The sequence below is a fragment of the Adiantum capillus-veneris genome, chromosome 5, assembly GCF_014529385.1.
Source record: "Adiantum capillus-veneris isolate H3 chromosome 5, ASM1452938v2, whole genome shotgun sequence".
NCBI lineage: Eukaryota > Viridiplantae > Streptophyta > Polypodiopsida > Polypodiales > Pteridaceae > Adiantum > Adiantum capillus-veneris.
In genome coordinates, this window is record NC_140935.1 from 72,201,902 (window position 1) to 72,224,663 (window position 22,762).

Sequence of the window (22,762 nt, forward strand, 5' to 3'; positions counted from 1 at the left end):
GTGCCACTTATGTACTTGACAGGTGTCCTATAAAAGCTTTGTAGTCTATTACTCCATATGAAGCATGGCATGATAGAAAGCCTTCTATTGAGCACATGCATGTTTTTGGCTGTTTGGCATATGCTTTGGTGCCACAAGTGCAGCACAGAAAATTGGATGATAAGGCTGTCAAATGTATTTTTGTTGGTTATAGTGCTGAAAGCAAAGGTTACAGGTTGTATCATCCGCAAACAAAACGTATTCTGGTTTCACGGGATGTAGTGTTTGTGGAAGATTTTGTTCAGCCCTTGCTGTCATGTACTAGAGACAGTAATGTAAGCTCACAAGACATTTATGACACTTTGTTGCCTCTTTTCAGTGGTGGAAATACGAATGTAAGTTCCAATGAGGCAAATGTACAGCCTATGGGGGTTTCTAAAAATGTTTTAGATCAGCCTATTACTAATGCAGATGTACATGTTGTACTTGATGAGGAAAGGGCTGAAAATGAGCACGCTAAAGCTATGCCAAAATGGATGGTGCACACTTTGCGTGACAGTAAATTGGATGCACCTTTGTCTAGTCGTACTCGTTCAAGCTCTCGCCATGCATCAGATTGTTATGCTTTGGTTGTGTCTAGCTTACATGATGTTGAGGAGCCTCTGTCTTTTGATGAAGCACAGACTTCAGAAAATTGGATGGCTGCCATGCAATCAGAATATGATGCACTTATAGAAAATGACACATGGACTTTATGTGATTTGCCTCTAGGCAAAAAGGCCATTGGTACGAAGTGGGTTTACAAGTTGAAACGCAAGCTGGATGGTGAGATCAATCGCCATAAGGCTCGACTTGTTGCAAAGGGTTATGCATAGCAAAAAGGCATAGATTATGAAGAGACTTTTGCTCCCACTTGTCGTATGACTACTATGCATTTTCTATGTGCATTGGCAGCTCATTTTGGTTGGGATGTACATCAATCAAACATTGTTACTACTTTCTTGAATGGTGACATATTTGGGGAAGTTTATGTAACGCAGCCTCGCGGTTTTGTCATCAAAGGACAAGAGGACAAAGTGTGCATATGTAAGAACTCTTTGTATGGGTTGAAGCGATCTCCTTGTGCTTGGTATGAGAAAGCTGACACTCATTTCGTTAAACGAGGCTTTCCTAATAGTCCAACAGAAACCACATTGTATGTAAAGAGTGGGGGTGATGTACTTTTCATTGTGGTTCTTTATGTCGATGATTTGCTGATCACTGGACCAAATGAGAGACATATTGCTGAATTTAAGACTGATTTGAATGCTAATTTCAAGATGAAGGATTTGGGGCTGTTGCATCATTACTTGGGTATACAATTTAAGCAGTGTGATGGTGGTATTGCCTTGTGTCAGAAAAGTTACATAGAGACATTGCTATGTAAGTTTGGACTTGAGGATTGCAAACCTATTGCCACTCCCAGGGAAACAGGTTTGAAGTTGAGTCTACATGATGCTGGCGATCCTGCTGATGTCACTCTTTATCAAAGTGCTGTTGGCTGCCTCATTTATGTATGCAACATGAGGCCGGATATTCAGTTTGCACTCTCACAGGTCAACAGATTTATGCATAGCCCAGGGTCTAAGCATTGGCAGGCTGTCAAGAGGATTTTCCGCTACCTTAGTGGCACTTTACATCTTGGCTTGTTTTATCCCAAGGGGGGATCATTGCCGCCAGACTTAGATGCTTTTTCGGACTCAGATTGGGCTGGTTGTTTTGACACGCGAGTGTCCACAAGTGGTTTTTGTTTCATGCTTGGTAGTTCATGTATATCATGGTTGAGCAAGAAGCAACCGACTGTGGCCACTTCGAGTTGTGAGGCTGAGTACAGGGTAGTCTTCACAGCTACGGTTGAGTGTGTATGGCTCAGACGCCTTATGGCTGATTTGGGTGTTGGACAGGACATTGCCAACACTAGATACACTGACACTCAGAGCGCATTGGCAGTTGCGAGGAACCCAATTTTTCATGCTCGCACAAAGCACATTGAGGTGCATTAACACTATGTCAGGGAGAGGCTCTCAGCAGGAGAGATCAGCTTGGGTTATGTGCCAACACAGGACAACCTTGTAGGTCTTTTCACAAAGGCGTTGTCTCGTGAGAAGCTTGAAGCTTTCCGCAAAGCTTTGGGCTTACGCCCTTTTGTGGACTGATCATGTCCTCAGGGCATGGCACTTCCCTTTACTCATGTGCCGGCTCTCATTCACCGCATCACTCCAGGGGGGATTTGTTACCATATACATGTGGTAGTGATGTGTGTGAACACACTAGGACTACCAGGGCATTTTTTCCCTCTTTAGGAGGTTTTTTTCCCCGAGCATTGTATATACGCCCATCACTCTAGGGCTATCTATCTCTCCATTGCACACTAAGTAACACACTCTCTATTGTGTGCCTTGAGCTTCCTTTGTCTTCTCCAAGCTGTGTGCGTTTGTCTGCAACCCTAATTCCAATATTTTCCAAGCTTGGGTGCTGATGTTTTGGGTTGTTTGAGTCCCCAAAACATGGTTTTCAATAAGTATTTTTAGCCGTGCTTTATAACTCGTGAATTGGACTTGGGCATCATGAATTATGAGCATCCAAAGCGGGTGGTGGTCTCAACTTAGAAGGTGATTATGAGCATGGGACAAGGGAAACTAGGACAACTTGGGGGTCTAAGATTGGAAATGCTAAGATTTTACATTTTTGGAGATAGCCGAGGTGATGGGCTTCGAGCCGTGTGTTACGATGCGTCATACGATGACTAGAGCAGCAAGTTATGCCGCAAGGAAATTTTTCCAAGAAGTTCTTATGCTGCGACCCCGACTCACATTCAATCAAGGGCTTAAGGAAAAGGGCCTGAAAAAAGGCATCTTAGTATTGAGATACGACAATAGATTTGACATTAGGAAAGACAATAAATTTCAACCCAGATGGGAAGGGCCATTCATTGTAGAAAGGCGCTACACCAATGGCAGTTACAAATTTGGAAGCAGATGGTTGAGTTCACAAGATCAGAGTCAATGGATGGAGGCTCACGAGGTTCTTTTGAACGTTTGACCCCGAATTCGTGCTAGATATTCCAGAGGAGGGAGAACCCTCCAACCCCACTGCTAGAGAATCAGAAGCATAGCTAGAAGCATGAATGCCTCTAGCCAGAAGGGAGGGCTAATGACGGCTGGTTTTTGAAACTGCGACCGTAAGAACCAACCCCAATCAGGGAGGAGCATAATTCCAAGAAAACGATTAAAAAGACGTTTTTACATTCACCACCACCCCTTGTATGCTTGCCCAGAGTGGGCTGCACCTCAGTTTGGCTACATTCCTCCATTACCACCAGAGGAAGAGTCCTCTCTCTCTTGCTCGGTTCCACCAAACCCACTATCTCTCTCTCTTACCTTGCTTCTGTGTCACCTAGCCCAATGGGTGCATAAAACAAGCCTACTCCCTCTTTCTTCCACTGGCGGGCCACCATGCTTAGACAAAAGTCTCCCTCTCTCTCTCTCTCTCTCTCTCTCTCTCTCTCTCTTTAATTATTCACTCTCTCTCTCACCCCTCTTGTCCATAACCCTCTCGCTCATACTCCCTCTTTTTCCCCTCTAGCGGGCTGTCCTTCCCCTCTCACCCCCACTCTCTCGCCACCTCACCAAGCCCCTCTCCTCCCCTCTTGTTTGTCAACCACGGTGGGCCGACTCTCTCTCTCATTCATTCTCTCACCCCCACTCTATCTCCTCCCTCACCCCTCAGCCCCTTGCTCTCCCCATCACTCATTCCCATCTCTCTCTCTCTCTCTCTCTCTCTCTCTCTCTCTCTCTCTCTCTCTCTCTCTCTCTCTCTCTCTCTCTCTCTCTCTCTCTCCTTCCCTCGTTGTAACTCTCTCTCGCTCTCCCTCTGCCGGGCAGCCCAAAGGCGCACAATACAGTATCTCTCTCTCTCTCTGCCTCTATCTCTCTCTCTCTCTCTCTCTCTCTCTCTCTCTCTCTCTCTCTCTCTCTCTCTCATAATACACACACACACCCCTCACCCCCTCAGCCTCAGCCTCATCCCCCCCCCCCCCCGACCCGCTCCCTCCCTCCCTTGTTCAACCCCACCCCGTTGACCCCCTCTCTTCCTCTTGTTCAAGCCTCGACAGCCAGCGTAGCAGATAACGATCTCTCTCTCTCTCTCTCTCTCTCTCTCTCTCTCTCTCTCTCTCTCGCTATCCACACACACACACACACACACACACACACTCCCATACCCCTCCAATCCCTCTCACACCATCACTGCTCTCTCTCTCGCTCACCATCACCGCTCTCTCTTTCTCTCCCTTTGTCGGCCCGAAGGCGCAGCAATACAATAGCTCTCTCTCTCTCTCTCTCTCACACACACACACACACACACACACACACACACACACACACACACACACACACACACACACACACACACACACACACACACACATACCCCCCCCTACCTTGCCACACACACACACACACACACACTCCCCGTCCCTCTCACACCCCCCTACTTTGCCACACACACACACACACACACACACACACACACACACACACACACACACACACACACACACACTCCCCGTCCCTCTCACCCCCCTCAACCCTCACGCGCTCCCTCTACCATCTCCCCCCCCCCCAACCCGTTTTCTTTAAAGCTTGCACGTAAGAAAAAAAGAAAAATAAATAAATAAATAAATATAATAAATCACTCTCTCCCTCGTTCCCACACTCACGCACCCTCGATACTTACACAAACACTCTCACACACTCTATACACACACACACACACACACACACACACACACACACACACACACACACACACACACACACACACACACAACCCATGGAACATATAGGAGCATACATGCCTACACGCACACATATAAACACATAGCACACGCATGCCATACGCACCCATAAAAAATAAAAAACAAAGAATTGACATTGACGCCCAAATAATAAAGAGTGCCAAGTCGCGTGATGGCGACATCAAATTAAGAAGTGCCGCCGAAGGCATGCCCCGGCTGGCCCCGAAACTAATGACTGCACTACACCGACGCACTAGCGAGGCCCGCCATTCGCCGGCATCCCATCCATGTCGCATCCCCGCAGTAGTATCCGTAGGTTATTATTATTTTCCAGTTTCAAGCCAAAAATCTTGTTTTAAAACCCATTGTAAATTGCCACCTCTTTCTAGGTGATGGTCACAAAGGCCCACCTAGAAGATACCATTTTTAAATTCTCCTAAGACAAAGCAAGGGTCAACCATCTTGGACTCCATCTTGGACTCAACTCCTTGCTTTGTCTCTCCTAATTAGGGCCCTAACCTAATCAGATTACCCAAACCTAATGCAGCTTGCACCTATAAAAAGGCACTGAGAGGTCACTATCGGGGGGGTCAGTACTTGGTAGCATTTTCGTGGGAGGGGATTGGCAAAACTTGCATCAAGAGAGAGGGGATTTTAGTGTAGCATGTTGGAAATTAGCACTATGGGAAGAAGCCATGTCTACACCTTGACTCCAATGGCCGCCACACACTCACAATTGTAGAAATCTCCGTGCTTGTGAGTCACCTCTAGAGAACGCACTATAGGCTCACTATCTCTCTTTATCTCTCTCTATCACCATGGTTGCCACCTCGTCAAAGATAAGGTTTCTATAAATATTGCATTCAATCAGTTTTCCTCACACCTCAAGGGTTTTTCATGACCTGCGTCACTCTCTCTCTCTCTCTCTCTCTCTCTCTCTCGGTGTGCAAAGTTTGTGCTCTTTCAAACCACCATTGTCCGCATCCTAGCCGCTAAAAGCTAGGTGGCCCCCCTGTTCACTTTCCGTGGCTAGCTCGGCGTGTATTGGCTCCTAGCGTTTGAGGCTGTTGGGGTCCGTGTCGCGCTTTGCGCTCGTCAGTATCATGCAAACATGGGATCCGTTTGTGGAAAATGGTCAATGAAGAGTTTGAGGCCGATATCAAAGATACATGTTGGGGTGACCTTAGTGGAAAAATGTTATATACATGGGATGGGAACCATAGGTTGGCCGCTTGGATGGAAGTTATTAAACAGAGTAAGTATTTTTTTCTATGTGGTTAACTTGTATGCACATTTTATGGGTGAGTCACTACATGATCTTTCCTATGATTGCACGCGTGGCCTACGAGAAAGATATCAATTTGCATCCAAGGGTTTGTGTTGATCTTTTGGTGGTAGACATGTTGAGCATTGTGATGCGTATAAACAAGTAAGTACCTTTTGGTAGGTTCTATTTGGGTACTATCTTTATAATCAAATAATATTTTCATTCTATGATTGTCAATATGATGTAGATTAAATGAGACGAAATACATTGCAACATCCTACACTGACATGTTGTGGATGGTGCGGGCAATGGGGCTTGCTTTGAAAGAGGCAATGATGGAGAAATTACCATTTTTAGTCTATAGTCGGATGTAGGCAGACATTGACAAGAGGTTAGGAAGAAAAACATGGTATAATGTGCATGTGGCTCTTATGTCTCAACTTCTACGTCCAATGAGTGCCACTATAGTTTCTTTACAAAAGCTTGCATCAGATTTTGCATCTCGCAACATGTGTTTATAAAAAATGCCATACATGCAGGAAAATTTCACTCTTGCATCGAAAAAGCTCATCGCCAAAAAGGATAGAATGTTTCCTTTGGAGTTTCAAAGAAATTATTATAAGGCATTCTTTGAAACAGATGCGCCATCCAAAAAGATAACAAAACATGCATTGGCCATTGTTGATCCAGCTTTGGGAGATGATTGGTGGAGGTATATTGTTTTGACCTCTCATGTGCATAAAAAATATAAAATTGATCCTTGTTAGCTTCAATGCAGGACACTGCAAACAATCAAGTGGACCAAAAGACCAAAGTGGCTAACAGAGAAAAGGCTGTACAAGTTGGCATGTGTGGATATTCTGCCTGCAAAGAAAAAATTCATTCTCTATGCAATGGATTCTATAGACCAGGCAGACATTAAGAGTTTGTACATACCCAGATAGGTGAGCACATTTGGCCATTGCCTTAACAATCTACCTCTCTAGCTTGGCATGTAATCCAATTGTCATGAAAAATCTTTTCACAACCCAGGAGAGTCAGCTGTGTTTAGGGAGTGGCTATATGTTGAGTTTTTCTGGGTGTCGATTGCAAGAGAAGCAAGGAACGTACACAACAACATTCGAAGTATACATTTGACATCCATGCCTGGTCTAGAACTTGATTCACTCATTGTTGATGATGCCAAGCTTACTCATAGAGGAAAGAGTTTCGCTTATGAACTGGCTTTGACTAAGAAAACTCAACTAGAGGTGGCCAAAGAATTTGTGTACTTGTGATTCTTTAACTTGTATTAGATGGTTGCAAAAGTGCAAGTTCAACATCAGAGTTTCTGCAAGCTTGCAAAAAATGCTTGAGGTCAGTAAACTAGAGCAACTGTTCAACCCTTTTCAAGTGGCCTGCAACTTCAAGGGGAGAGTTTACCAAGACTTGCCTTGGTTCTTGGAGTATGATGAGGGATGTTTTCCTATAAGGGACGAAAAAGCACACAATGATGTAGTGAGGGAAAGAAGAAAGAGCACGTGCAGGTATAGAAATTTCCACAGCAGCAAAGTTTAGTGTGAAATTGCCTTGTGGAGAGGGATTTGATATGGCTTCACATGTACCATCTTTTTGCGATTTGAAAACTCTTCACTTGTGAGCACCGTTGCCATGGTGGCGTTTTATTTTCACTAAGCAGGTCAGCATTGTTATGCAGATTGAACAGTCCGATTGCTCTTTCGGCCCACACAAAGAGGCTAGAATGAAAGAAAAACGTGAGTATTATTGATGTTCATAAGAATCATAGTCTTTCTTTTTTAGCCTATTAACATGGTCTTGTTGTTCAAGAAAAAGAAGTGAGATGTCTGCAAAGGAGGTGGTAGACTTCACCACGAGTCTAGAAACAGAAATATTGCATATCTCAGACTTGCCCCTAGTTACAATACCTTGTACTAGTGATTTCTAAACTTGGGTGAATGGTTGTTCAAGTATGATTGAAGAGCTTGTTTGCTTAGTTCATGTTTTGGTTTTGTAGCTAGTAGTGGCAAGCTTGTCCAAATTTTGCATCTTGGCAGGGACAAGGCAGAGGATGACTTGAAAAATGTATTGTTGAGCAATGTCAGGCCTCACGTGGTGGAGAAGTGTCTAATGCCATTGCAAGATGGGTCGGCGGTCGCTGATTCGTCGGTGAACGCATCTATACTTTTCCTGCCATCAAACGTGCATATGTATGGGATGTTTGAAACAAAAGTCCCTGATTGGAACAAGATGGAAGTATGCCATATTGGACAACTTGCACAACTTGCATTGGCAACAACCAATGACAAAGGTGTGTTCATGGTTGTTTGTCCATTAGATAATTATGGAATGGTGCATGATATGGCATCAGCTGTTAGTTGGCAAGAAGATCACTTGAATGTGGTTGTGTTTAAGATACCTATGTGCAAATCAAAAAGTAGAACCGTGCACACTTGTTGGTGTCAGCTATGGGGAAAAGAGCAGCCTTGGACTTTAGAGGCCATTGACATTCCATAAGATGATGCTTGGTACAATTTACTTCAAGAGGATAATTGGACATGAGAGGAGTATGGGACACGAAGCGAGGTACAATCCGTCATTCATTGAATCTGTGTATAGTACTCCTGTGTCCAGTTTCTAAATCCTTTGACAAATATTTGTTGTGTAGGGGGTATGGAACATGGGGATTGGTTCCTTTGGTAGTTACTTGCACAATACACCAATGAGAATGACGTCGTCATTCGATACGGGGGTGACTGCGGTGCATTGGCCTTGCTAGGTAGCCAAATGGGCTGTATGATGACAATGTTTGAGAGCAATGAGGATGTCTCTAGCATATTAAACAATGTTTTAAAGATGCAAGCCCATCGACTATGAGAGATTCATGAGCGAGACAAGAGACTAGCAGATGAGGTCGAGCATTCACTGAAGGCAACATTTCTTGTGGAGCCGCATCCAAAAATTGTGCAGCTGGATCCTTCACCCATCCCGTAGAATAGACTAACATTGCATGCTTTGAACATTTTGTGAATAAATAGATGTGTTTCATTTGCTCACAATAACTTGTAAAGTTTCCTTTTTCTTGCTATAAAGTTGGCTTTTGCTTGTTATAAAGATGGATTTTTCTTGTTATCGTTAACCAGATCATGTACAGTGAAAGAGGTTGTATAAACTTGTCTATTTTTTGTTTCTTGAATACTACATGTATCCTTTTGCTATTCTGTAAGCAAAATTAATCACTATGGTTGTCCGAAGTAGGTGCTACGTTGAACAGAGAGAGAGAGCTTTTTGGTCTTTTTTACTCAATCCCCTAAAAAGAGCATAGAGAGAGTTTTTTCAAAAAGATAATCAATTATTCTATTTTTTATGAAAGCTTCCTCAAAAGCTCCCTCAAAAAGCTTCCTTCGATCCCCTACTCGTAAAGGGTGCAGGAGATCAGGTTACCTTGAGCACCTAAATCAAGCATTGTCATCACCTCCACTTGATTACATCCTAATTTGACATCAATTGTGGGATCTTGCATGTTCTTGGTTTGAAAGTTTGTTACTTTAATGGCATTAATCTTCAGGGGAGGCCCATGCTGTAGTTGCTGTCAAAGAAGCCTCTGTTTTGCTATCCGTTCCTTGGCCCCTGCTTGTGCTTCTGCAACAATTTGCTGTTTTCTTGGGTCTGTTTCTTTTCCTTATGGACTTTCAGAAGCATACTCGAGGTTAGTGGTAGGCGAACTTTTCTAGCCGACATCCACTGATCCAATCGGGCATTTTTTCATTGTCTAATGTAGCAAGTTCAATGACGCCACGTGATAAGTCTTTGATAAAAAATGGTCACATTTCTTGCTTCTTTATCTTTTTAGCATGTTGTTTCAAAGTAGAAATCAAGACATAATTGCATGTTTTGAATTCTTTTGATCGTACCATGCTTATCAAAAAACTCTTTTTGCCTTCGTTTTTGTGCGTAGATGGAAGCTACTGCTTTTAAGCAAAGCTCATCTAGGCTTTCAAGGTCATCTATTCGTGAAGATATTTCATGGCCTGTTCACTCTACTTGTTTGGCTACTCTTAGTGTTGGGATTAGGAATTCCATAGGCAAGATAGCGTTAAGATCAAATACCATGTTGTATGGTGTTGCTCCAATTGAGGTTTTATAAGAAATCCTATAAGCCCATAGGTCAAATGTAACTACTGATCCCAATCCTTTCTTGATTCTAAGACCATTATGGTTAAGACTATACATAAAGTTTTAATTGTAGCTTTTGCCTGCTGCCCATTAGCCTGTGGATGGTACGGAGCAGACTTTTTATAAACTACCTTGAACTCATGAAGAAGATTTTCAATTGCTTCAATTATAAAATATGTGCCCCGATCATTGAATCTCTATAGGTAGACCATTTCTAACAAATACATTTTCATATAGAAATTGTGCAGTAGTCATGGCATCAGCTATTTTGCATAGCTTTAGCTGTGACCCATTTAGTGAGACAATCTGTGGCTTCAATGATATATTGGGCATGTATTTTGTGCGCGGAGGGGGGGGGGGGGGGGAATGGGGCCCACAAAGTCAATTCCCCACTTAGCAAAAGCTCTAGCTCCCATCATTGGCCGTAAGGGCATCTCATCCCGTTTCATTGGCACTTTGGTGCGTTGACAAGAGTCACATTGTCTTGTGTATTTGTCAGCGTCCATTTGTAGTGTTGGCCACCATATTCCAGCGGCGGTCAGGACAATTTTTTCTGTCTTTTCCCTGAGAAATGACCCCCAATTATTCCTTCATGTGCTTGCTCAAGGATTGAAAGATACATGCGTTCCATTGTGCATAGCCTAGGCTGCTTATTCTTTCCTCGTTTATAAAGCTAGTTTTCAATCAAAGTGAAGTCACTTGCTTCTATTTCTATCGCATTCTATCATGCTCTGGTGGTATTTTCAGGAAATGTTTGCATTTCCAAGAAGACAACAATGTATTGACTCCATTCAATGAACTCTCCTTCCTTTAGCTTATCAATTTTTTCCTTGATACGCTTATCAAAGGTGTCCTTGTATGTGTATGGCCTTTGTCTTCTAGGCTTCGCATTAGGTTTTAAGGGGATATTATGCTTCCATATTGTAGGATCCACTCCCTTAAGTCCTTATAAGACCATGCAAACACGTCCTTATATTCTCAAAGAAGGCTTACAAGCTCCTCTTCCTCTTCTTGACTCAGATCTGTTGCTATATAGACTGGTTGCGGTTCCTCCCCAGGTCCTGCTAGGTCTAGATTCCATGCATCCTCTGGTCCGTCATATGACTCCTTCTCCCATCGTTCTCGTCTGAGCTGTGTAAATACTATCTTCTGGTCTTGAATAGTGAATTTTCTATAGTGGGAGGGTAGACTCATATGGTTGTCACTTTTGTATTTTTCATCTCCTCCGCTTTCCAATTCAACTGTCCATACTTCCCTTAAAGTTTTCTTGAGCTCTTGGTAATTAATTTTGTGCTCAACATTGGTCCATCACATCGTGACTTGTTTACATCTCTCGAGGCTATCCCTCATGGAAATACGATCACTTGTGCCAACAATGCCTCTACTTAAAGATAAGTTCAAAGTGTTCATGTGTTTTAAGCAAGTTTTGGTTATGGCTAAAAATGTTTCTAAATGTACTATGGGCACCCGGAGTATATGACTCAAGAATTTAATGCATTTTTGACTAGTAAAGGATAAAATACCAATGTACAATGCCGTACACACCTCAAGAAAATGGTGTTACTAACAGGAAAAACAAGTCACTTATGGAGATGACACAATGTATGGTCAAGTGCCAAGCTTTACAACATTTGTTTTGGCTTGAGGCTATCATGCATGCTACTAATATATTTAACAGGTGTCCTACCAAAGCCTTGTAGTCTATGACTCCTTATGAAACATGGCATGAGAAGAAGCCATCTAATGATCACAACACGTTATTGGTTGTTTAGCTTATGCTTTGGTGCCACAAACACAATGCAAAAAGTTAGACAATAAGGCTATCAAATGGCATTTTGCTAGTTACAATCCTGAAAGCAAAGGTTATAGGTTCTACCATTCACAAACCATACATATCTTGGTTTCTCAAGATGTTATATTTGTCGATGATTTTGTTCAGCCTTTGTTATCATGTACCAGAGACAATAATGTAAGGTCATAAGACATTTATGACACTTTGTTGCTCTTTTTAGTTGTGGAAACTTGAATTAAGTTCCAATATGTACAACCTACATGGTTTCCCAAAATTCTATAGATCAACCTATTATTCATGCATATGTATATGATATAATTGATGTGGAAAGGACTGAGAATTATGAGGCTAGGGGTATGCCAAATTGGTTGGTGCATACTTTGCGTGATAGGAAATTGGATGCACTCATGTCTAGTTGCACTCACTTAGGTTCTTTCCACTATGCATCATATGCATCAAATTGTTATGCTTTGGATTCAATGCCATATACACCTCGAGTAAAATTGTCATAAAATCTAATATCCGTCCAACCCAAATGATTTTTTAATGCTAAAATAATCATTTAATGGGGGAGAATAGACGAGAACAAGGGTTAGAATATAGAAATGTCCTTATAGGTCTATCTCAACACGGGGCCAATGGTAAAGGGATCCAAATGAGAGATGATCTATCAAAGAGCAAGGCTAGCCAATGGAGCTTAAAAGAAAGCCCAAGCCTTAAGAGACAACAAGGACACATGTCAAGCCCCTACCCATGTTGCCCTTATAGTTTGTCTAAAGCCTATTGGCTGGCCTCCCAAGGGGTCCAATGATATATTAGTTGATTTGATTAATTGTTTTTGCATTTATCATGTCCTCTCTCTCAAAGGGGAAAGGGGGACACTTGTCCCAAAGCTACCCTTGTTGCTTGTTATGCATACTGCATGTGATTAGCCAGGCTTGCATGGGTCCAATAAGCTTCTTTCATTAGGTAGAAGAGGGGGTTGACCAAAGCAAAAGGGGGATAGCTTGGGGGGTATACTCTCCCACACACACTCACACACACTCTCATTGTGTGAAGAACAATGATGATAAGTGAAGAACTACTTTTTTATGCTATGGAATGTTTCTTCTTCCTCTTCCCTACCCTCAGTCCCTGCTAGCTCTCTCCACCTTCAAAGGTGATTGAGGCCTTGGGACTGAGGCTTGGGATAATTTATGTTTTTTGCAAAGTTTATGTTATTCTCATGATGCATGAAGCTTACCATCTTCATTGCATCACCTAGGTCACAAGGAACACAAAGATTGTATTGTACCAAGTCTCTCTTGATAAAAGAATCTATAATACAAATGCATATTGGAGGGGGGTTAGCTCCACATAAAGACGATCCTCAACTATTTTCATGCTTTCTAAACTCTCTCTCTTGCAAAAGTATTGTTAATGCCAAGTTAACTAAGTACTATGTTTATATTGCTACCTTCAATTGAGTTCACCCTCTATGCTCACAAAGTAATCTCACAAAAATTCTTTCTCTAATTTCCAAATTCCGCTACTCTCAAAGTTTATAGGCCATTTCCATTACATTGGTATCAGAGCATTTGGTTTCTCCTTTCTTGCTTAAGAAGAGCGGTCCTTAAGTATCCTATTAATGGTTGATTTTGTTTATTATATTAGGGAAAGTGGGACTGGGATCTATTATTGGTTTTGTTGAGCCCACTATGTGGGATATGGTGCACACCTCGCAAGCTTTGGTCTTAATAATGGAGTCTTTTTGGACTTGCCTACGACTTTACCATTATTGAGCCATAAGAAGTCTGAAAGGAGCTATCCCTCAACAACTCTTCAATATCAGACCCACTCCACTAATCTCTATATTTAACCAATTTGAGTCGTGGGTGTAGATACTTAAGTGCTGATTTTCAAAGGCTAAGAGGAGTAGAAACTAAGGATTTGAATTGCCAAAGAATACACTAAGTACACAAATTTTGTTAGCATGGCTGATAATAAGTAAGAGAGTAGAATGAACATAGATAAGTTTGATTTTACACATGAAAGTGCTAATGGTGATGCCTCCATGTTTGTTCATTATCTTGTTACTAGGTTACAACAAGCTATGGGCAACCCTGATTTGCAAGCCGAAGTTACTCAACAACTTTGTGCTTATGGGATTTCCCTTCCTGTCCAAGAGCAGAGAGAGCTTAGGAGGCATCTTGAAGAGACCTCCAAAAGAAGACTCTCTCCCATACGAGAGGAGGAATCCAAAGAGCAAGAAAGTAATGAATCTTTAAGTTCCTCTGAAGATATGGCTCCACGAAGATAGCGGTCTAGACGATCACCAGCTCCTCCCAAGAGGAAACAGTCAACCCTCAGTCCTTGTCCTTCTCACTCCAAAAGGGAAGAGAGGAAACAAAGGAAGAAAAGGGCAAGAAAGAGGTCACCCTCTTCTCCTTCTTCTTCACCTTCCTCTTCTTCCGACGAAAGCTATGCCTATTCTCCTAGAGAGTAAAAGAGAGGAGGACATCGCAAATCATTCCCTGCATGGCAAAGGTCACAAAAGCTCAAGAAGTTCAGAGAGGGATGAAAGAGCATCTCTTTTCTCACCTATGATGGCAACTTTGGTGCTAACGACAAAGTATTGGCCTTCATCCAGCAATGTGATGCGGCCTGTGGAGACAAGGGCTTCACGTAGTCCTCCAAGCTACACCCTGTAGCTATGCACTTCTAGAAATTGGCTCGTCAATGGTGGGCTAGCCTTCGTGGCAACGACAAAGCCCCAAAGACATGGAAAAATCTATGAGTTTCCATCATGAAGCAGTTCCTTGCAAGCGATGCAAAGGAGAAAGTGCTTACCGAATGGCGCAATTTTAAAGATTCTCTCTGATGAGTCTATTACAAATATATGGACAAGTTTTGGGATTTACAGCTCAAGGCTTCTGTCTTCCAAAAGATATATTTTGCCCAAAAAAAGCAACAATTTTTTGCGGGATTACTTGAAGAGATGGCCGAGTACGTTAACTCCCAACGGTTTGGTTCTATCACCAAAGTAATCCACCAGACCATGGTTGCTTCATGCATCAATTCCCAACAAGGGGCTAGATGGAATGTCAAGCCCATGGAAAACAAAGACAAAAATGATGCATTGGGGAAAGCCAATGCCCAGAATTCTTCCCAAGGCAACAACAACAACAACAACAACAACAACAACAACAACAACAACAACAACAACAACAACAACAACAACAACAACAACAACAACAACAAGAAGACCAATCGGGCCAAGGAGAAGGGAGTTTACAAAGGTAACAACAAACTCTCTCCTGAAGAGCTTAAAGATTTTTGCAAGGACCATAAATGTTTTAAGTGTGGGGAGCAAAGACATCGCTATTGTTCTTGCCCCAAGAGAAATGCCCGCAATGAGACGCCTAGAGCTTCCACCATCAAAGCTCCAAAAGAGGATTCTCATTGCAAAGGATCACCTCTCTCCTATGTTTAGGAAAAGGTAAGGGAGCATGATGCCTTTATCTTTTTTGACCCTATCTCTACTCACAACTTCATATCAATGGATTTGGTGTTGGGATTCAGGCCATGGGATTCTTGCCAACTGGCCGGACATCCCACTTACTACTAACCCATCTACTAACTTAACTATATAAACAATTATTCTTTAATTCAAAATATAATAAGGAGCCGCAATAGGATAACATTGCTGTGCATTGCACCCAATAGTAGGTCTCTCTCTGCTCTCGCACTTGCACTCGTACACACTTCCCGCGACACCTTCAACTGGTCTCAGAGAAAGGTTTGTGCTTGCCCCCGTGCGCGCACTTTTAAAAATGCAAACAGGTTTTCAATTTTGGCATCGCAAATTCAATGTTTCGAGAGTGTTTCCAACAGGTGTCTTGCAGTTTTACAACCCTATCGAAGCTGTTCGTGCAGTCGAAAGCTTCATCTGAGCTACTTCAGGAGTTGTATATTTCAACTCCACTTTTGCTATAGGTACATGTACAAGTACAAGCAGCTTGAAGGGTTTGTTTAGGAGAACGCATCTCGTGAGGAGCTAGTATGTAAGCTCAAAAAGGCACTTTATGGCTTAAAGCAGGGTTCAAGGCAGTGGTATCATAAATTTGATGCATGTATGAGATCTCAGGGATATAAAAGGAGCAAAGAGGATCACTGCTTGTACACAAGAAAGCTAGATGATGGCTCAATGATCATTCTAGTTCTGTATGTTGATGACATGCTTATAGCTGCAAAATCTATTGCGGAGATTGCCAACTTGAAGAAAACACTTAGCAACAATTTTGCAATGAAAGATTTGGGGGATGTTACACACTTTCTTGGCATGCGAATCAAAAGGGATCGCAAACGTCGTATTCTTGAGTTATCTCAGGAAACATACATTGAGAAAGTTTTGCAGCGTTTCAATATGCAGGGGGGGGGGGGGGGGGGGGGGGGGGGAAGCACTGAGTACCCCAATGTAGGTATTCTTGAAACTCAACAACCAAGGAAGATGCACGCAAATCTGATGTTGAGTGAGCAAAAATGGCTAAGGTACCATATTCTTTGACAGTGGGTAGTCTCATGTATGCTATGGTGGCCACAAGTCCAGACATTGATTTTGTAGTGGGAGTGGTGAGCCAATATATGGAATATCTGGCAGCAAGCATTGGGAAGGAGTGAAGCACATTCTTAGGTACCTCAAAGGTAAGATCATCAGGTGTTTATGCTATGGGAAAAGTGATGCATCCATTGTGTATTATGTGGATGCAGGCTATGCGGGTTATGTCAACAATAGGAGATCGAGATCTGGCTATAACTTCATATTTGCTGGAGCAGTAGTATCTTGGAGGTCATGTCTTCAAGATTGTACGTCGTCTTCCACTACAAAAGCAGAGTACGTTGCATTGTCGGATGCAAGTAAAGAGGTGACTGTATGGTTATCTCGCTTGGTCAAAAATCTTGGCATTGATGAGACTCCATTGCTACATTGTGATAGTCAGAGTGCTCTTGCATTGGCAGGAATCCTGTGTTTCACTCCCAATTGAAACACATTGAAGTCAGGTATCATCTCGTGAGAGGTTTCTTGGCCAAAAAACTCATTGATTTTGTCAAGGTACACACTGAGGACAACCCAATAGATGCTTTGACAAAAGGCTTAGCTTTGGAGCGGTTCACACATTGCATTGAGTTGATGGGTATAGGTTGAAGCCACTTGATTGCTTCACAGTTGTAATACCAGGTCACTTGGGCTGCGTTGGCCTTCAAGTGGGAGTTTGTTGGGATTCAGGCCAACTGGCCGACATCCCACTTACAACCCATATACTAACTTAACTATACATACACTTATTCTTTAATACAAAATAGAGTAAGGAGCTGCATTAGGATAACGTTGCTGTGTGCTCCACCCAACAGTAGGTCTCTCTCTCTCTCTCTACTCTCACACGTGCACTCGCACATGCTTCTCGGGGCACCTTCATTTGGCTACCAAGTTGGGCATTCAATCTTTTGAGATGCAACATATTCTAACGGCCAACACAATTTTCAAGGGACAGCAAGCCTCCGTTACTACCTTGATTGAAAAGTTGAGGCTTCACGTCCAAAGCTATGTCAATAAAGAAAACTTTTTCATCTCTCCTCTCCAACATGAGGATGCTATCCTAGGGGAACCACAGTTCAACCGCATGGCTGCCAACATGAAGTTCTCTGAAAGGAGAATCTACTTCACCTACAGGGAAAAGAACATGTATATAGATGCTAGTGAGTCTGGTCATACTATACCACTTGTAAATCCTCCTGCTTTTGATAAATCAATGAAGAGCTCAGTTTCTGCATTCATGATTTTTGTCAAAGAGTCCCTAAAAGGTCCTAATGTTTCATTCAATGTAAATGGTAGGAATCAAGACGAGTTAGAATTGTCTAATTTTCTAAAAGGATTCCAAGATGTGTTAGTCGATGATATCCCTATGGACTAACCTCCAAAGAATTGAGCTCCTACTAGGAAGCTCAGTGCCTAACAAGCCTCCTTATCGAGTTTCCCAAGCTCAACAAGAGGAGATCATGATGCAAGTTCAAGAATTGGTTGACAAAGGGATGGTGAGGCCTAGCTCTTCTCTCTTTTTTTCTCCAGTCGTTTAGTGCAAAAGAAAGATGGTACATACCGCATGTGTGTGGACTATCGTGCAGTAAACCATATCACTATCAAAAATAGATTCTCTGTACCTTGGGTAGAAGATGTGTTTGATAAGCTATAAGACTCTACCTACTTCATTAGGATTGACCTTAAAAGTGGCTAGCATCAAATAAGGATAGTGAATGAAGATATCCTAAAGACCGAGTTTCGTAAAACGTTTGTCCTTTATGAATATTTAGTCATGCCTTTTGGCTTGACTAATGCACCAACCACGTCCAATCATTTAATGGAGAAAATATTTAGACCCTATTGTAAATTCACTGGGGTGTTTTTTGATGAATCATCATCTTCTACAAGTCCTTGGAGGAACACAAGCAACATCTCCAAGTGATTTTTCAAGCATTTGGAGAACAAGATTTTTCTCAATCAAAAGAAAGGTGATTTTTTCCTTCAATGGATTCAATACTTAGGTCATATTACCTCTCAAGATGGTATCCGTATGGATCCATCAAAGTTGAAGGCAATAAAATCATGGCCTAATACAAGGAATCTACGTGAGCTAAGAAGCTTTATTGATATGTCTGCATACTATAGACGCTTCATAGAAAAATTCTCTCAAATAGAAGGACCATTACAAGACTTAACAAACAAGAATGTTAAGTATTCATGAACTGCTAAGGAGAAAAATGATTTTGACAATCTCAAAGAGAAGCTTACCTCCCAACCAATCCTAATGCTTTTGGATCTCTCAAAGCCATTTGAGGTCCAATGTGATGCTTGTGGTGATTGCCTTGGAGCAGTCTTGCTTCAAGAAGGGCATGCCATAGCATATGAGAGGCAAAGGCTCAATACGGATGAACGGGTCTTAGGCATTTATGAGAAAGAGATTTTAGCTGTTTTACATGCCCTAGACACATGGAAGCACTATTTATTGGGACTCCATTTATTTTACAAACATACCATCAAAGTCTCAAGCACTTCATGACGCAAACAAAGCTTTTCGACAAACAAATGAGGTGGAAAAATTTTCGTTCATAATTTAATTTTCATATTGCTCACATTGCTGGTAAACACAATCAAGTGGCCAATGCACTCTCACGACGACCAAAAGTTAATGCAATGTCCATAGCCTTTGACAATCATCTATCTTCTATGATAGATGAGTATGCTATTGACCCTGACTTTAGAGACATAATGTCAGCCCTTGCTTTTAGGAAGAAAGAGGAGCCATTCACCTTGCAAGACGGTTATCTTCTCCACGGAAATAGGCTATGTATTACCCACTCCCTCTGTGAGAAAGTCATGTATGAATCCCATGCTCCTCCTTATGCGGAGCATAGAGGCATTCAACCTACTCTCCGAGGAGTAGAAATGTAATTCTATTGGCCTACCATGAAAGTGGACTTACAAGAGTATGTTTCAAAATGTGTGGTATGCCAAAAGACCAAGTATGATAAAGGGAAGAAACGTGGATTACTCCAGCGATTTCCTATTTCAAATTCACCATGGGAGAGTATATCCATGGATTTTATCTTTGGACTACCCAAGTCTATGCATGGGAATACGGGTATATGGACAATAGTGAACAGGTTTAGCAAGCAAGCACACTTTATTCTTGTCAAAAAAGACTATTAAGGCACACCAAATGGCAACTCTCTTCATATCATAGATTTTCAAACACCATGGATTACCAACATCCACCGTGTCAGATAGAGATCCTAGAATGACCAGTAATTTTTGGAGAGGTCTCTTTGAAAATCTAGGTACAAGATTGGATATCTCTTAGGCCTATCACCCACAAACGGATGGCCAAAGTAAAATAGTGAGATAGCCAATCTTATGATACTCGATTACTAAAGACTTCTGTTACCAAAGTAGATGAACGCTCACAATGGAAAAAGTACTTACCTCTTGCAGAGTATGCGTACAATAATATTGTACATACTTCTATGAGAAAAGCATAGGAAAGATCTAAAAGTCCTTTGCTATCTCATCCGAGACCCTCATGTGAGGATTAACACTAGTCTGGTAACCTAACAGGACATAAAAGTGTCTTTTCAGGGTTTTGAAAAAATTTCCAAAACCATAGTAGATCCACTCATTTTGAAAAATCCTTTATGATCTTATAGTTCAAGGACTACTACAGATGGAAAAAATGAGAAATTTGTAAAATTTTTCATCTCTTGGTCACAACAACCCTCCAAAGTTGATAGACCAGTGCATTTTGCCCAAAACAACCATTTCTTATGGTTGATTGCATATAAATAAGAGTGGAAATTTTTGTAGGACATGAGATAAAATGGCTTGTTAACTTCAATGGTTTGGTGATCAAAACATATGGTTGCTTTTTCCTCACTATTTTTTTTGGGGCAAAAAAATAGGTACAAAAAAGTTGCATTTTTGCCATTTTGTGGTCAAAGTTTCTATAGTCACACTCAATACTGATACTATATACATGTTTACTTAGTTCCCTTTGGGCCTTTGGATTCAAAAGGATCCATGGAGCATGTCAAATGAATAATGGATCTCTGACTAAGTGGAACCTTGGGGACAATGATGAAATGCTAAATACAACAAACATGACAAAAATGGGTTTAGCATTATGACCTCTAGAATCCCATAGAAACTACTCAATATCTAGCCAAATTTGTAGTCTATGATTAGATATGGTTACTACCTACAAAATACACACAATCGGCCTAATAAACTAGCAATATTGAGAAAGCTATACTTGCTACACTAAAATGTCTCATATTCTTCAGCGGTCCCCCAAAACTCAAGGAAGATTAGCTTTATGCTATACATGCCACTTACATAATCAAAACTGCATTTGTATATCAACAAAGACACCAAAAAAATCATAAAGTGCTAATTTTGGCCAAAAAATAGGATTATGCAATTCTTGTAAGTTGGTCATCACTTTCAATTTCAACACTTTGTTCTCCTTAGAAGCATCAAAACATGTTGAAAACTATGAAGGCTTATCCTCTAGCAATCTAAACCTCACAAACATGAAGTTTATAAAAACTACTTCATGGCGAGCGAAACTTGCTTAAGACAAGTGCAACAAGCAAAAATGGACACGGAGGGGGGGGGGGGGTAAGGGGAAATGACTCATGTGTATACACCAAACGCGTTTCGCTATACTATGCTAAATTAGCAAAAAGATACTATGGTCCTTTTCAAATCTTGAAGCCAATCAATGAGATGCAACCATTGTCTCATACACAATGCTTTTCACGTGAGCTTGCTTAAGCCCTACAAAGGAGAGCCACCAAATGAACCAATTATTGAAGACCCTCCTGAAATCAAAGACCAAGAAGAGGTGCTACAACCCAAAGCTATCCTTCGGCATGAAGGCAAGGTACTACCACATGGTAAGATTATCCGACGGCATCTTATTAAGTTCAAAATTATCCTTTTGAAGATGCTAGATGGAAGCAAGGAATACAACTTAAGGATAGTTTGGACCTTGTCAATGCTTACAATGCTACATTAGAGTAAGCAAATGTACAAATGTCTTTTGAATGAACAAAGTTTTTGTCTTATAGGAATAGTTCTCTTTTTATTGTGCACAAATTTAAATGGTATGTATGCTTAGAATCATGTTTGTGATGACGACGTCTCTCAAACACCAAGTAGAATTTGTCACTCTACTTGGGAGAGTGAAATGGACTCAAGAGCAGACATGCTTGCGGAAGTTATGTCTCCCAAGCCCCAAATGGATTAGTCATCCATCTTGGAAAGATATCGTAGGGTTAAAAGGGGATCCTCTACCTGCTAAAAAAGATTGAATAATGACTAAGGCTTTATCTCTTCTACCTCATAGTTAAGGACGACTATGATTTCAAGAGAGAGATAATGTCATAAAATCTAATATCTAACCAACCCACTTAATTTTCTCATATTAAATTCATTATTTAATGTGGGAGAATAGACAAGAACAAGGGTTAGAATATAGACATGTGCTTATGGGTCTATCTCGACATGGGGGCAATGGTAAAGGGGTCCAAATGAGAGATGATCTATCAAAGAGCAAGGCTAGACAATGGAGCTTAAAAGACCTTAGGGTTAGCTTCATTAAAGACCTCCAAAAGTTAGTGTTAAAAGTCATTTGACCTTAGGTAAGCTAGAGCTGAGCTTGAGGTGGGAGCCCGACCCAAGCTTGAGGTGCTTGTAGTGCTTGCTGACTAAGGTGCTTGAGCTGCTTGTCGTTCTTGATGACTAAGGTGCTTGAGGTGCTTGTCATGCTTGCTGGCTAAGATGCTTGAGGTGCTTGTCATGCTTGTCGACTAGGGAGCTTGAGGTGCTTGTGGGAACCCTACCCAAGCTTGAGGTGCTTTGTCATGCTTGCTGACTAAGGTGCTTGAGGGTAAGGTGTTCAAAAAGTCAAATCCAATCCCTACTCAAGAGGGGGGAGCCCTAAAGCTAGGGGGAGGAGTGAGAACACACACACACACACACACACACACACACACACACACACACACACACACACAAGGAAAGCCAAAGCATTAAGAGGCAGCAAGGAAACATGTCAGCCTTTCCCTAGGGATGGCACGATGTATGATCAAGAGTCAAACTTTACCACATTTGTTTTGGCTT